This window comes from Suillus fuscotomentosus (genome assembly GCF_016647785.1).
Source record: "Suillus fuscotomentosus strain FC203 chromosome Unknown F5891scaffold_1, whole genome shotgun sequence".
In the NCBI taxonomy this organism is placed as follows: Eukaryota; Fungi; Basidiomycota; class Agaricomycetes; order Boletales; family Suillaceae; genus Suillus; species Suillus fuscotomentosus.
Window position 1 is genome coordinate 2,246,959 of NW_024539513.1, and position 13,635 is coordinate 2,260,593.

Consider the following 13,635-nt stretch of genomic DNA (forward strand, 5'->3'; position numbering starts at 1 on the left):
CGAGACTCGGGACTCGGGACTCGGGACTCGGGACTCGGGATTCGGGACTCGAGACTCGGGACTCGGGACTCGGGACTCGGGACTCGGGACTCGAGACTCGGGACTCGGGACTCGAGACTCGGGACTCGGGACTCGAGACTTGGGACTCGGGACTCGGTACTTGGTACTTGGTCCTCGGCACTCGGTGATTGGTGGTCAGTGGTTGGTACTCAAGACTCGGTAGTTTCTCCCTGATACCCACCAAAAAACCCACACCCACCTTGTGGGTGTGGGTATATCATGGGGTATGGGTGGGGGTAGTGCTACTCATACCCCGGGGTTCACCCACACTATTCCCTATCGGTACTCGGTACTCGGCACTCGGTGATTGGTGGTCAGTGGTTGGTACTCGAGACTCGGTAGTCAATATAGGCAAATGATAATGAAAAATGACAGTTGTAGTCCATGTCAAGGTGAGTGATTTGGTAGTCTTTCCTTGTCATTCAGCAAAACATCAGCAATAATGAAAAAATGAAAGTTGTTATTATGCTTAACTTCCTTACCAAAGGTTGTAGTCCAAGTCCAGGTGAGTGTAGTGGTAGTCTTTTCTTGTCAATTGGTTATCTTGTTACTCATTACGCAGTACTTGGTACATGGTAATTGGTACTCAGTATTTGGTTTTGATACTCGGTATCTGGGAATCAGTAGTCAGCTTAATCAAGGTTGTAGTCTGAGTCTAGGTGAGTTTATTTGTAGTCTTTTCTCGTCCATTGGTTACCATGTGACCAAGATATAAGCTAAAGAAATCCAAAACATCAATAATGACAAATGAAATACATGTGTGCAGTAAGTGAGTCTAAAGATAAAGAATGAATATTAATAGCGAGACTTGCACATTATGTCGAGATATCCAACATGACAAGCCTATGATGTGATCAGAGACCTGGAATAACACCCATATACATCCATTATAATAGCTTAAAAGCTTAGAAATATTCATGAAGGATTGATGTAATGATAGGCAAAATGATGTGTGGAGAGTGACAGTAGACATCTTTTATACAAAGTCACATTTATATATGATTCAGGCCAAAAATATCATTACAAATATGTAGGATAGATTGTAAACTACCCAAGGAACCCATACTGCCTACTGCCCTGAGGGTAGGGGGTGGGTAGAAGGGATATAGTGAAAATATGAGTTGACCCAGCATTAAAGTCCTACCACTGCTCAACTAACCATTTTCGATGCTTTGGGTCTTTGAAGTTTCCCACACTCAATTTCTTACCCATTTCACTTCCTCAGTACTCAATTCTTGGTTGATTTGTCTGTAAATTTATGTCTATGATACTTAAGATATTTGAAATGTACCCCAGGTTTCTGATTATGAAGATTCAATGTTTTGAAGGCATGGGCCCCTTATCAGGCAAAATGGCAAGTATGCACACTAGCTCACAAACTCCAGCCTATTGTGAGCTGATCTTGGTCATAAGAAGCAAGAATATAAGCTATGCTCATTATATATTAAAAGGTTGGATCATGGATGCAAGGGCAAGATACTGAAAATTGTGAAAAAATGTCACAAGTGCAATTGTCTATGCTTTGTTCCTGGAGAAGGATCCTGTGTGTCCTGGGCTGGTTATATGATATATCTACTCCGAATATGCTCAGGAATAGACTCCCTACAGTCCTTGAGGTCCAGCTTTACAGGGAAAAACCCCCAGCGGGTGAACCACCAGAAGAGGGGGAGGTACACTATACAATAAAGGATTACCCTATGGTCCTGAGCTCCTGATACATTGTTTCTATTGTTGAATAGATGATTGAGATATAATTCCAAAGTCTGTTCACCTAGAAATGAACACATAGGAACATATTTTGTATTTTTATGTATATATGCAATATCCATTTAAGCACCAAGTCTCAACTACCGATTACCAAGTCCCGACACTTGATAGTTGATAGTCAGTATTTGAGCTCCGAGTGCCAATATTGCCTACCAATATCTCAGTCAAATGATAACCAAACCAAGACCCAAGTTCCAAACCTGACTACCGAATACCAAATATCAGTACTCGGGACTCGGGACTATTGGCTGGAGTACCCAACTATTGATTCCCAGGTACCGAGAATTAGAACCAAGTACCAAGTACCTGACTACTGATTCTCGGGTACCAAGTATCAGAACCAAGTACCAAGTACCCGACTACTGATTTGAAGTACCGGGTTTCGGGTTTCGGCACTCGACACTTGGTGATTTGTGCAATGAGTAGATGGGCATGTGGCATACATGTTTTTGGGCTTCGGGTTTTAGGATTCTGCCCTTGGCACTCAATGATCTGTGTAATGTAAATGAACAATGAACATGTTGCACACCGGGTTTCGAGTTTCGGGTTTCAGCACTTGAAACTCGGTGATTTGTGCAACAAGTGAAAAATGGAAATGTTGCATACATATTTTCAGGTCTCGGGGTTCGGGTTTCGGCCCTCGGCACTCGGAACTCAATGAATTGTGTAATGTACATGAAAAATGGACATGTTGCACACTGGGTTTCAAGTTTCACGCTTTGGCACTCGAAACTCGGTGATTTGTGCAGTGAGTGAAAAATGGACATGTTGTGTACATATTTTCAGGTCTCAGGCTTTGGGTCTCAGCCCTCGGCACTCGGAACTCGATTATTTGTGTGATATAAATGAAAAATCAACATGTTGCACACTGGGTTTCAAGTTTCACGCTTTGGCAGAACTCGAAGTTGTTGATTTAGATATCACCCAAAACCTGAACACCCGAATGTCAAATTTTCGATGCCGAACCCCTAACCCTGACTGCCGGGTGCTGAGTCCCGAAGTCCGGAACTCAGGATTTGACATTTGAGATGAACGAAATTTTTCAGACATGTTTGAATTAATCTACGTATATCTATATACATTTCACTAACCCCTGAACCCTGAAAGATATTTTTGTTGTCTTACATACCAAATTCCGAGTTCCGAGTTCCGGGACCCCGGACCCCCGAAACCCGGCAGTCCACAATTTCGGAGTTCGGGGGTTGGTAAAATGTGTATGGATATATGAAGGGTTGGTTTAAACATTTTAAAAGATGTCTCATATCAAATGTCAAGTCCCAAGTTTCGATTTCCGGGTTTCAAGAATGCTGAGTCCCGAAGCCCGGAGTCCCGAAACCCGGAGTCCTGAAACCTGGAAATCAAAACTCGGGACTTGACATTTGATATGAGACATCTTTCAGAAATGTTTCAATCAACCTTTCATATATCCATGCACATTTTACCAACCCCTGAACCCCGAAATTGTGGACTGCCAGGTCTCGGGGTTCGGGGGTCCCAGAACTCGGAACTCGGGAATTTTGGGGAGATCAATAAAATTTGATTTACCCATGTTTAAAATATATTTTTGTTCTACATACCGAGTTCCGAGTTCCGGACCCCCGAACCCCGAGACCCGGCAGTCTCGGGGTTCGGGGTTCGGGGGTCCCGGCACTCGGAACTTGGGGAGATTTGGGGAGATCAATAAAATTTGATTTACAATTGAGTTGATTGGCAAACACATTGACTTACCCATGTTTGAAATATATTTTTGTTTACACATACTGAGTTCCGAGTTCCGGGTTCCGGACCTCCGAACCCTGAAACCCGAGACCTGGCAGTCCACAATTCTGGGGTTCGGGGGTTGGTAAAATGTGTATGAATATATGAAAGGTTGAATGAAACATTTTTGAAAGATGTCTCATATCAAATGTCAAATCCCGAGTTTCAACTTCTGGATTTCGGGAGTGCTGAGTCCCGAAACCTGGAGTCTTGAAACCCGAAATTCGAAACTCGGGACTTAACATTTGATATGAGACATCTTTCAAAAATGTTTCATTCAACCTTTCATATATTCATACACATTTTGCCAACCCCTGAACCCCAGAATTGTGGACTGCTGGGTCTCGGGTTTTGGGGTTGGGGGGTCCAGAACTCAGAACTCAGTATGTGTAAACAAAAATATATTTCAAACATGGGTAAGTCAATGTGTTTGTCAATCAACTCAATTGTGAATCAAATTGTATTGATCTCCCCAAATTTCCCCCGAGTTCCGAGTTCCGGACACCTGATACCCGAGACTCAAATTGTATTGATCTCCCCAAATTTTCCCAAGTTCCAAGTTCCGGACACCCGACACCCGACACCCGGCAGTCTCGGGTATCGGGTGTCCGGAACTCGGAACTCGGGGGAAATTTGGGGAGATCAATACAATTTAATTTACAATCGAGTTAATTGACAACACATTGACTTAATCATGTTTGCAATATATTTTTGTTTAGACATACCGAGTTCCGAGTTCCGGACACCCGATACCCGAGACTGCCGGGTTTCGGGTGTCGGGTGTCCGGAACTCGGAACTTGGGAAAGTTTGGGGAGATCAATACAATTTGATTCACAATCAAGTTGATTGACAAACACATTGACTTAACTATGTTTGCAATATATTTTTGTTTAGACATACCGAGTTCCGGACACCCGATACCTGAGACCCGGCAGTCTCAGGTTTCGGGGTCCGGGGGTCCGGAACTTGGAACTCGGTATGTCTAAACAAAAATATATTGCAAACATAGTTAAGTCAATGTGTTTGTCAATCAACTTGATTGTGAATCAAATTGTATTGATCTCCCCAAACTTTCCCAAGTTCCGAGTTCCGGACACTCGACACCCGAAACCCGGCAGTCTCGGGTGTCCGGAACTCGGAACTCGGTATGTCTAAACAAAAATATATTGCAAACATGGGTAAGTCAATGTGTTGTCAATCAACTCGATTGTAAATTAAATTGTATTGATCTCCCCAAATTCTCCGAAGTTCCGAGTTCCGGACACCCGATACCTGAGACCCGGCAGTCTCGGGTTTCGGGTTTCAGGGGTTGGTACATCTCGGTTTGGGGTTTGGCACTGAAAATTTGACATATATATTTTTGTCAGTGTTGTGCTTCTGGTGTCCATGCTTAGAAATAGGATTTGTTGCACACCAGGGTTCAGGTGTGGGGTTTTTCCACTTCAGTCCTGGATTATTGGTCAATGCCACACATGATCGATTCATGTTTTTGTGCTTAGGGGTTTAGATTTGGTGGTTGATGGTAGGTATATGCACTCATAGTGTACATGTATCCTATGTGTTTGATTCGCTGGTGGCTACATCAGCTGTATATCTTGATGGAACATATCTAGGCTCACCCATATATGTAATACACCCCTGTCGGCCCGCCCATCTATGTATTATCCCCCACGTCGGCCGACCCATCTATGTAATACATCCTATGTTGGCCCACCCGTCTATATAATACATCCTGCATTGGCCCACCCGTCTATATAATTATACCCCACCTCGGCCCACCTGTCTATGTAATAAATATTTTATAGCACCCTTGGCCCACCGGTCTATTTGATATCCCTTTCGTCGGCCCACCCGTATATGTAATACATTCCACGTCGGCCCACCTGTATATGTAATACACCCTACGTCAGCCCACCCGTCTATGTAATATTTCCCTACCTCGGCCCACCCATATATGTAATACACCCACGTTGGCCCGCCCGTCTATATAACAATATTTGCCTTACATCTCTCTTCAGCCCAGCTGTCTATAATATCCTACTCTACATATTACCCAGATGGGCCCACCCATCTCCATGAATGGTCATATTCCCCCGGCCCATCCGTCAACATTAAGGATATATATATCATTGGCATACATGGGCCCACCCGTCTCCATCAGAAATAATATGTGTCCCGGCCCATCCGTCATCATCGAGAATATACACAACATGGGCCCATGATCAGCTGGCCCGTCTCATACGGGATATTATGGAGGTCGGGTGGCCCGTATAATACGGAATTTGTCACTGAAGGGGCTCCAAAATGCACTTTCCAAAGTCTTTCTGTGGTGAGACATCCTTAAAGGATGATGGCTACCCAGAGTATGCAAGACCATATAATGCTTGCACGATCCAAAAGAATAAGGATGTCTTCACCAATAAAGATGTTGTTCCTCACCCTCCACAACTGCTGGTTGAATTCAACTGCCACATCAATTTGGAAGTCTGTGCTTCGATCAAAACTGTCAAGTACATTCACAAGTATATCTACAAAGGACATGACTGTGTGACTTTGGAGATGGAAGGACTGGTGGATGAGGTCAAATTATACCTTGACTCCAGGTATATTAGCTCAATTGAGGCTGCATGGTGCATCATAGAAAATGAGATGCACCTTGAATGGCCTGCTATCTACTGCTTACCAGTCTAACTCCCAGGTAAACACATGGTTGTCTATGATCCTGAGGATGATCCCGAGGATGTTGTTGAGCGTGCAGCAGCAAAGGAGACTCACCTCACTGAATGGCTCAAAGCCAATGCTGATGAAAACATGGTGGCAGCTGGAGCCTGTGATCTCCTCTACCAGGATTTCTCAAAGTTTGTGTGGCAAAAAGTTGCTTGGAAGATACATCAGCGTGGAGTTGCAATTGGAAGGATGTAATCTGCTGCCCCTGGCTCTGGAGAGAGATTTTATCTAAGATGCTTTTGACCGTAGTGAAAGATATGATTCCTGCAATGGATTTTATGAATCAAACTTAATGTGTTTTTTCAAAGGTGTACCTCCTATGAGCATCTTTGGACTGTTGACGATGTTGTCTGTGAGACTTTCAAGGACACATGTCAACTCAGGAGTCTGCTAGATGATGATAATGAATGGATTCAGTGCTTGCAGGATGCCTCTCATATGTGCACTAGATACCATACATGAAATCTATTTGTCATCATCCTCCTCTTCTGCAACTCTATAAGCCCTGACAACCTTTGGAACCGCTTCAAGGATAATCTCTGTGATGATCTGCACCATCGTCTTGCTCATATGCCATGTAATATGCCAGATGCTACCGAGGAGGAGGTCTATGACTATGGTCTCTATCTCATCGATAGAGTGCTTCACAAAAATGGAACATCTTTGGATGCCATTCTCCACATGCCTGTCTCTCAAATGACAGCAAGATGGAAAGCCATGGAGGGTAACTAGTTGATTGCTGAGCAGCTCCAGTATAACCAAGAAGAGCTTCAGCAGATGGTAGATAGAGGAGTTCCTTCTCTCAATAAAGAGCAGAGAGCAGTCGATGATGCAATGCATCAGGATGAGCGCAGACCAGGACATTCATACTTTGTCCATAGTGCAGGTGGATGTGGTAAGACATATCTCTGCAAGCTCATTACTTCAAAACTCCATACTGAAGGCAAGATCGTCCTATGTGTGGCTTCCTCTGGAATCACTTCTCTCTTCCTGCCAGGTGGATGTATAGCTCATTTGTGATTCAAAATCCCTATCCCTATTCATGAAGACAGCTCTTGCAACATAAAGAAAGGAGACATTCTTCATGAGCTTCTTAAGGCCACCTCCCTAACCATCTGTGATAAAATTCGGATGTTACACCACCACATCCTGGAATGCCTTCATTGCACATTATGTGATCTTCTGAATGTTAATGCTGATTTTGGAGGAATAACCATGCTCTTTGAAGAAGACTTCAGACAGACCCTGCCAGTGGTGCCTCATGGATCCAGGGAGCAGATAGTGGGTGATACCTTTTGCAGATCTCACATTTGATCAAGGCTTCATATATTCCATCTCAAGAGAAATATACATCTTGGTCAAGATCCCGCTTTTGATGATTTTGCAAGGTGGCTTCTTGAGATTGGAGCTGGTAGGGGCACAAATGAAGATGAAACTGTGACCTTCCCTGCCCACATGTGATGTCTCAACAATAATCTCCAGTCTCTCATTAATGCCCTATACTCAAGAATTCTGCTCCCTAATTGTCCTCCCTTAAATGATTCATACTTTCTGGATCACACCATTCTTTCTGCAAAGAACACTGATATGGATGAAATCAATGCCACTATCCTTGAATCATTCCCTGGAGAAAAAGCAGTCTTCACCAGTGTGGACTCAGTCACGGAAAGAGAATACGATTACATTCCCCCAGAGTTCCTTCATACCCTTGCCCCATCAGGCTTCCCTTTGCACAAATTGGAGGTCAAAGCAGGTGTTGCTCTAATGCTTCTGCACAATTTGAACCCCTTGCAGGGACTCTATAATGGAACTCACATGATACTCCTGTCTTGGACCACCTGTGTCCTTAGGTGCCGTGTTCTTAGGGATGGAGGTGATGAAGTTCAGCAGGTCAATGAAAACATAGTCCTAATCCCTTGCATCACTATGGAATCCAGCTCTGAAGAGAATCCAATCCCCCTCAAGTGTCGCCAGTTTCCTGTTCATCTTGCATTCACTATGACAATCAACAAGGCACAAGGTCAAAGTGTCAAGTGGGTTGGCCTTAATTTGCAGACTCCTGTCTTCAGCCACAGACAACTCTATGTGGCTTTATCTCGCTGCACTCACTCAGCAAGAGTGTATGTAATATTTCCAGAGCATGAAGAAGGCTCAAACACAACCAATGTAGTATATACAGAAGTGCTTAGAGGACTCACAGATCATATCAATGATTGATGTACTTATATATATAGAACCGACTGATTTTATGTACTATGTACTTTTAGTTTTTTTGAAATGCTACTCAGAAATGTACCTCCTTTTTAAATCCACTATTGAGGTGTGATCTTATTCAAAATGCACAATTTAGTAGGATGCAGTGTGAGGCCAGGAAGCCAAAGGAACAATACTCATTAGGAACCTTCAGAATTATTAGGATGAAGCTGAGGCCAGGAAGTGCTCTTTTTTTGCGACCTGCGCTGAAGGCAGAACGGGAGTATGCTAGTTCACTTCTGAACAGGCTCATTAGTAGTGCATCCAACTGATCTTAGCCAAGTAGTTGACACAACAGAATCCATATCTGTCTGTGTGGGTTCAAAACCTGCTAAAGATAAAATTGCAACTGATTATCAGAGTCAAGATCTGATTCTCTTGGACTGTGCAGGTTTGAAACCCGCCAGTGATAACATTTTTATTTTATAAAATTGCACAACTAGTGAGATAGTGCTCTCAGGAAAGTACACATGTGTCCTTTTTGAGGTGTGTTCTAACAGGAAAAAAACATATAGATCAGTGTCTGAGATGCTGTCTATGAGGAAATATTAAAGACATGTTCTAATAGAACAAAATGCAACATTCAACAGGTTTCAAACCTGTTGCATTCCAATGGGAACAGATTTTGATTCTGTGATGACAACCACTTGGCTAAAGACAACTCTGATGAGCTTTTAAGCAAGTGTGTATATTAAATTGATAGTCAATTGCAAATAGATAGAAGAAATATGGATATGAGATGCTCTTGCACAATGCCAAAGAACCACCTCTTTTAGGGCACAATTGACCCGCATGTTGGCAACACTAGCAATAAAAACTAGATGATCAAAGGTGCAACCGCACACCCCTCACACATCTCATCCCTGGGCATGATCATATTTCATAAGATAGGCCTCATTCATACTCTGGTTCATCACGTGACTTTAGTGTGACATTTCACTGAATTTACCTGTAGCTCACTGTACATGAAGTGTGATTGAAAATGGTTCCATGATTATGTGCATATAGTATGTGGCAATACACCCATGTAATTTTCATGAGTTTAATCGAGAAAATGAGGAACAAGTAGGCATTACAGTTATCAAAAAGCTTAAATGTGCAAAATGAGTGACATCAGCACCACCTGCATACCAAGATGGGTTAGATAGAAATGAAGAAAAAAGAAATTTGGCAAGCATCTTGAATGGTCAACCAACCTCAACATGCCACGGAAGCACCAGTGAATGGAAATGCTCTATACCGCTACCTATGTGTGATTGACTGAAGTAGTGCTGAGCGCTCCACCGCTGATTGTGGTGCTGTTAGACGGTCACAGATGGTCACCAAAGTCACAATGAGTCACAACAGTGCATCTGCCGCCAAAATGCCTACTCCTCCTTTGATTGTCTGAAAATTGAAATTATAAGTAGAGCGTTCTGATACTATAGCACATGCTTGCAAAATCACGAAACAGTCTTCGCTACTTGTACGTTGCTGCAGAGTTATGAGGCAAAGATGTGTTTTTGACCTCTTAGGTCACGTGATGAACCAGAGTATGAACGAGGCCTATCTTACCGGGAAGGTTCATGTTCTAGCAAAATTGTATCAACTTGTAGGTATTTCATGTACTAAACCAAACCAGCTCTCAACAATCTCTTCTGCCTCTCCTGTCTATTTCTCAAACATCTTTCCTCCTGCTCCTTGTCATCTCTGGCAGGGGGTTCAACAATTACTATGTTGTCCTCATCTGCAGCCCTGTCCTTGACTGTGAATGCCCTCTTGGCGGGGTGTTCCACGATTTCCACCTTGTCTTCCTCATCCAAGGCCCCCTCCTTTCCTATGAGTGCCCTCTTGGCAGGGGGTTCCACGATTTCCAGCTCTTCTTCTTCATCCATGGGCCTGGCCCTCTTCTTTGCCAGACTCTTCAACGGCATCTTCTCAACGGCATCATCTCTCGCCCTCCATCTTTCTTTGACTCTCTCCGCTGCAGTCTGGAAATATGCCAGGTCAGCTGGACCCTCATGCTGCGTGTTAACTGGTTTGTCAGGACAGACTGTTTTCCTTGGGGCTCTTTTGCCCTTCTTTTTAGACACGACTGACATCCTTGCAAACATTTTGACTTTTGGTGGTGCACCTTCGATTCACTTTGGCTTGCGTGTGGTTACACATTGCGTCATTGCAAGTAGTAGTGGTAGTAGGAGATAGGTATGTCAAAAGGTGATGTGATAGTTGTAGGAGAAAAATGAAGACGTCTGTATTTGTTGATTTGTAGTGAACACTGTGGACCATCGATGATGTTGAATTGAATATTTGTAATCATACTGTGGTCACAACTAATAATTGAAGTGGGGAGTGGTCTGAGAGGGGTACTCAGAGGGCCACTCATACATATGTTTCACATATCTACAAAATGTAACCAAATGTATCACATTGACAGATAATGATAATTTTTAAATTTTGTTTTCGGACTTATCAGTTAGGCAGACCTTAAGTTTGATATCTGACTTAATCCTCCATATGGCTTTAGAAATGCTGTGTGAAATATGCACAAACAATTGTATCCTTGAAGGTGTTTCAATATTTGTAACTAAATTTAGAAAATGAAGTTAATATGCAATGTATGCAGATTACAAAAAGAATTCTCCCTGTTTTTGCCAAACTTACTCTGAATTTAATCAATAAAATTTGACACTTATGCATATTTGTGATTTTATCCAAAGACTGTCCATCATTGGCACAATAGACAAATAGGTTGAAATATGCACTATTTTTCTCAAGATATGTATCACATCTGGTTACAGAACTTTTCCGGGTGTGTCTCAGGTGTGATGAGCTTTCAAGCAAACCAATCATGAGCATATATCAAGGTGCATTTTTGTAGAAAATGAGAATTATCCTTGGCAGGTTTCAAACCTACATGGTCTAAGAGAAACAGATTTTGACTCTGGTGATCACCTGGCTATTTAACATTTGGTAGGTTTTGAACCCACACAGACAGATTTATATTCTGTTGTATCGACTGCTTGGCTAAGACCAGTGATATGCACTTTCAACGAACTCATTCAGAAGTGAACCCTCAAGGCACAAAAGTTCAATGTATGACCAAAGTCTTCTTGATGCAAACTCGGAATGATGAGTACAAGAACAATTTAATTCTCTTTAAAGGTCTCAACTTGGTTGAAGAAAAAGAGCAGATTACACATCAGACTTTTCTAGTTTGATTCTAATGACCTGAGGAAGTTCTGAGATAAACCAGAAGTATTTAGACAATAGTGCAACACTCTGCACTTAGTGTCAAATAGCAGTTATAGCATATTTTAGACTTTGAGTCCCACAATATGCAAGATAGTGGTGGAAAGTTGTTTCAGAGTCAAAAGATACATGGTACTATGTAAATAATTCTAAGTGTGTTCTCAGTGTGCAGAAGCAAGTCAGAAGTGCAGCAAATAGGCAAAAATATGTAAGTTGCTTCTGAATGGGTTCATTGGGAGCACATTCAACTGGTATTAGCCAAGCAGTTGATACGACAGAATCTAAATCTGTCTGTGTGGGTTCAAAACCTGCTAAAGATGAATTGGTCAAGTGATTGATCATCAGAGTCAAAATCTGTTTCTCTTGGACTACTCAGGTTTGAAACCTGCCAGTGATAAATTTTATTTTCCATAAAAACACAGCTTGAAAAATCTGCCCATAGTTGGTTTGCTTGTAAGCTGATCACAGTTGTGTTTAGCTAAGTGGCTGTCATAACAGAATCAAAATCTGTTTCCATCAGAGTGCAACAAGTTTGAAACTTGTCGAATGTTGCAGCGTCAAGTTGTTACCAGATTTAAAATCTGTTTCTCTTTGACTGTGCAGGTTTAAAACCCACCAATAACAATATTTTTATTCTATGAAATCCAAAATGGTGGAATGTGATGAATCATGAGTTAATGCAAAAGACATATCATTATATAGATTACAAACCTGCTTAGTTCAAGAGAAATACATTTTGATTCTGGCAATCACTTGAATAAGCATAATAAAGAATCTCAGCCTTAATAGATCTGTGTTTTTCCAAATTCCCTAGGTTATTAGGATCAAACTTGAAAGTTTGATATGTAATCTGCTCTTTTTCTTCTTCGACCGAGTCAAGACCTTTAGAAGGAATTATATTGTTATTGTACTTATCCTTCCAAGTTTGCATCAAGACTTTGGTCATATATTGAACTATGTGTCAAAAATACACTGTGTGATCCTTTCATTGTCAGTTTTCACTCATGAACCCACTATGGTGGTCTTCCATTAGCACTTTTTCAGGGACATTGTTAAATAAACAGGTCTTGAAGTCAAGAGCTCCAGCAGGAAGTCTGTGTTTTTTGCAATAAGAGTAGGATAAAAAACCAACACTGACCATACTATTGAAAGAGCTAATAAAATGCAGATAAATGTACCTTGAGTACTCACTTTTGAATGGGTTCATTGGAAGTGAATCTAACTAGTCTTAGTCAAGCAGTTGATATGACGGAATCTAAATTTGTCTATGTGGGTTCAAAACCTGCTAAAGATGGAATTGTCAAGTGATCATCAGAGTCAAAATCTGTTTCTCTGGGACAGTGCAGGTTTGAAACCTGCTGATGATAACATTTTTATTTTATAAAAATGCACCTTGACTGTCTGAAACCCATTGAATGCTGCAATTTTTTCTATTAGAACATGCCTTGAATATTGAATCAGTCTCTGATATCATTGATAGAGAGTGACTCAGACAATGTTCAACAGTTAGCGTGGATCATAAAACAAGTTGCTGCAAGGTCAGCAGTGGAACATAGTTCCATACACCAGCTTTCAACTTTTTTGGTTTCTCTTCCAAGAAAGTCATAATGCCACCAGAAAATTGAGGCCTTTTAATTCATTTTAAGATTCATGTGGAAATGTAAAGGTGTGATTTCATAGAATAACAATAAAAATGTTAAGGTTGGTAGGTTTCAAACCTGCACAGTTCAAGAGAAACAGATTTTGACTCTGGTGATCACTTGATAATTTCATCTTTAGCAAGTTTTGAACTCATGCAGACAGATTTAGATTCTGTCGCATCAACTGCTTGGCTAAGA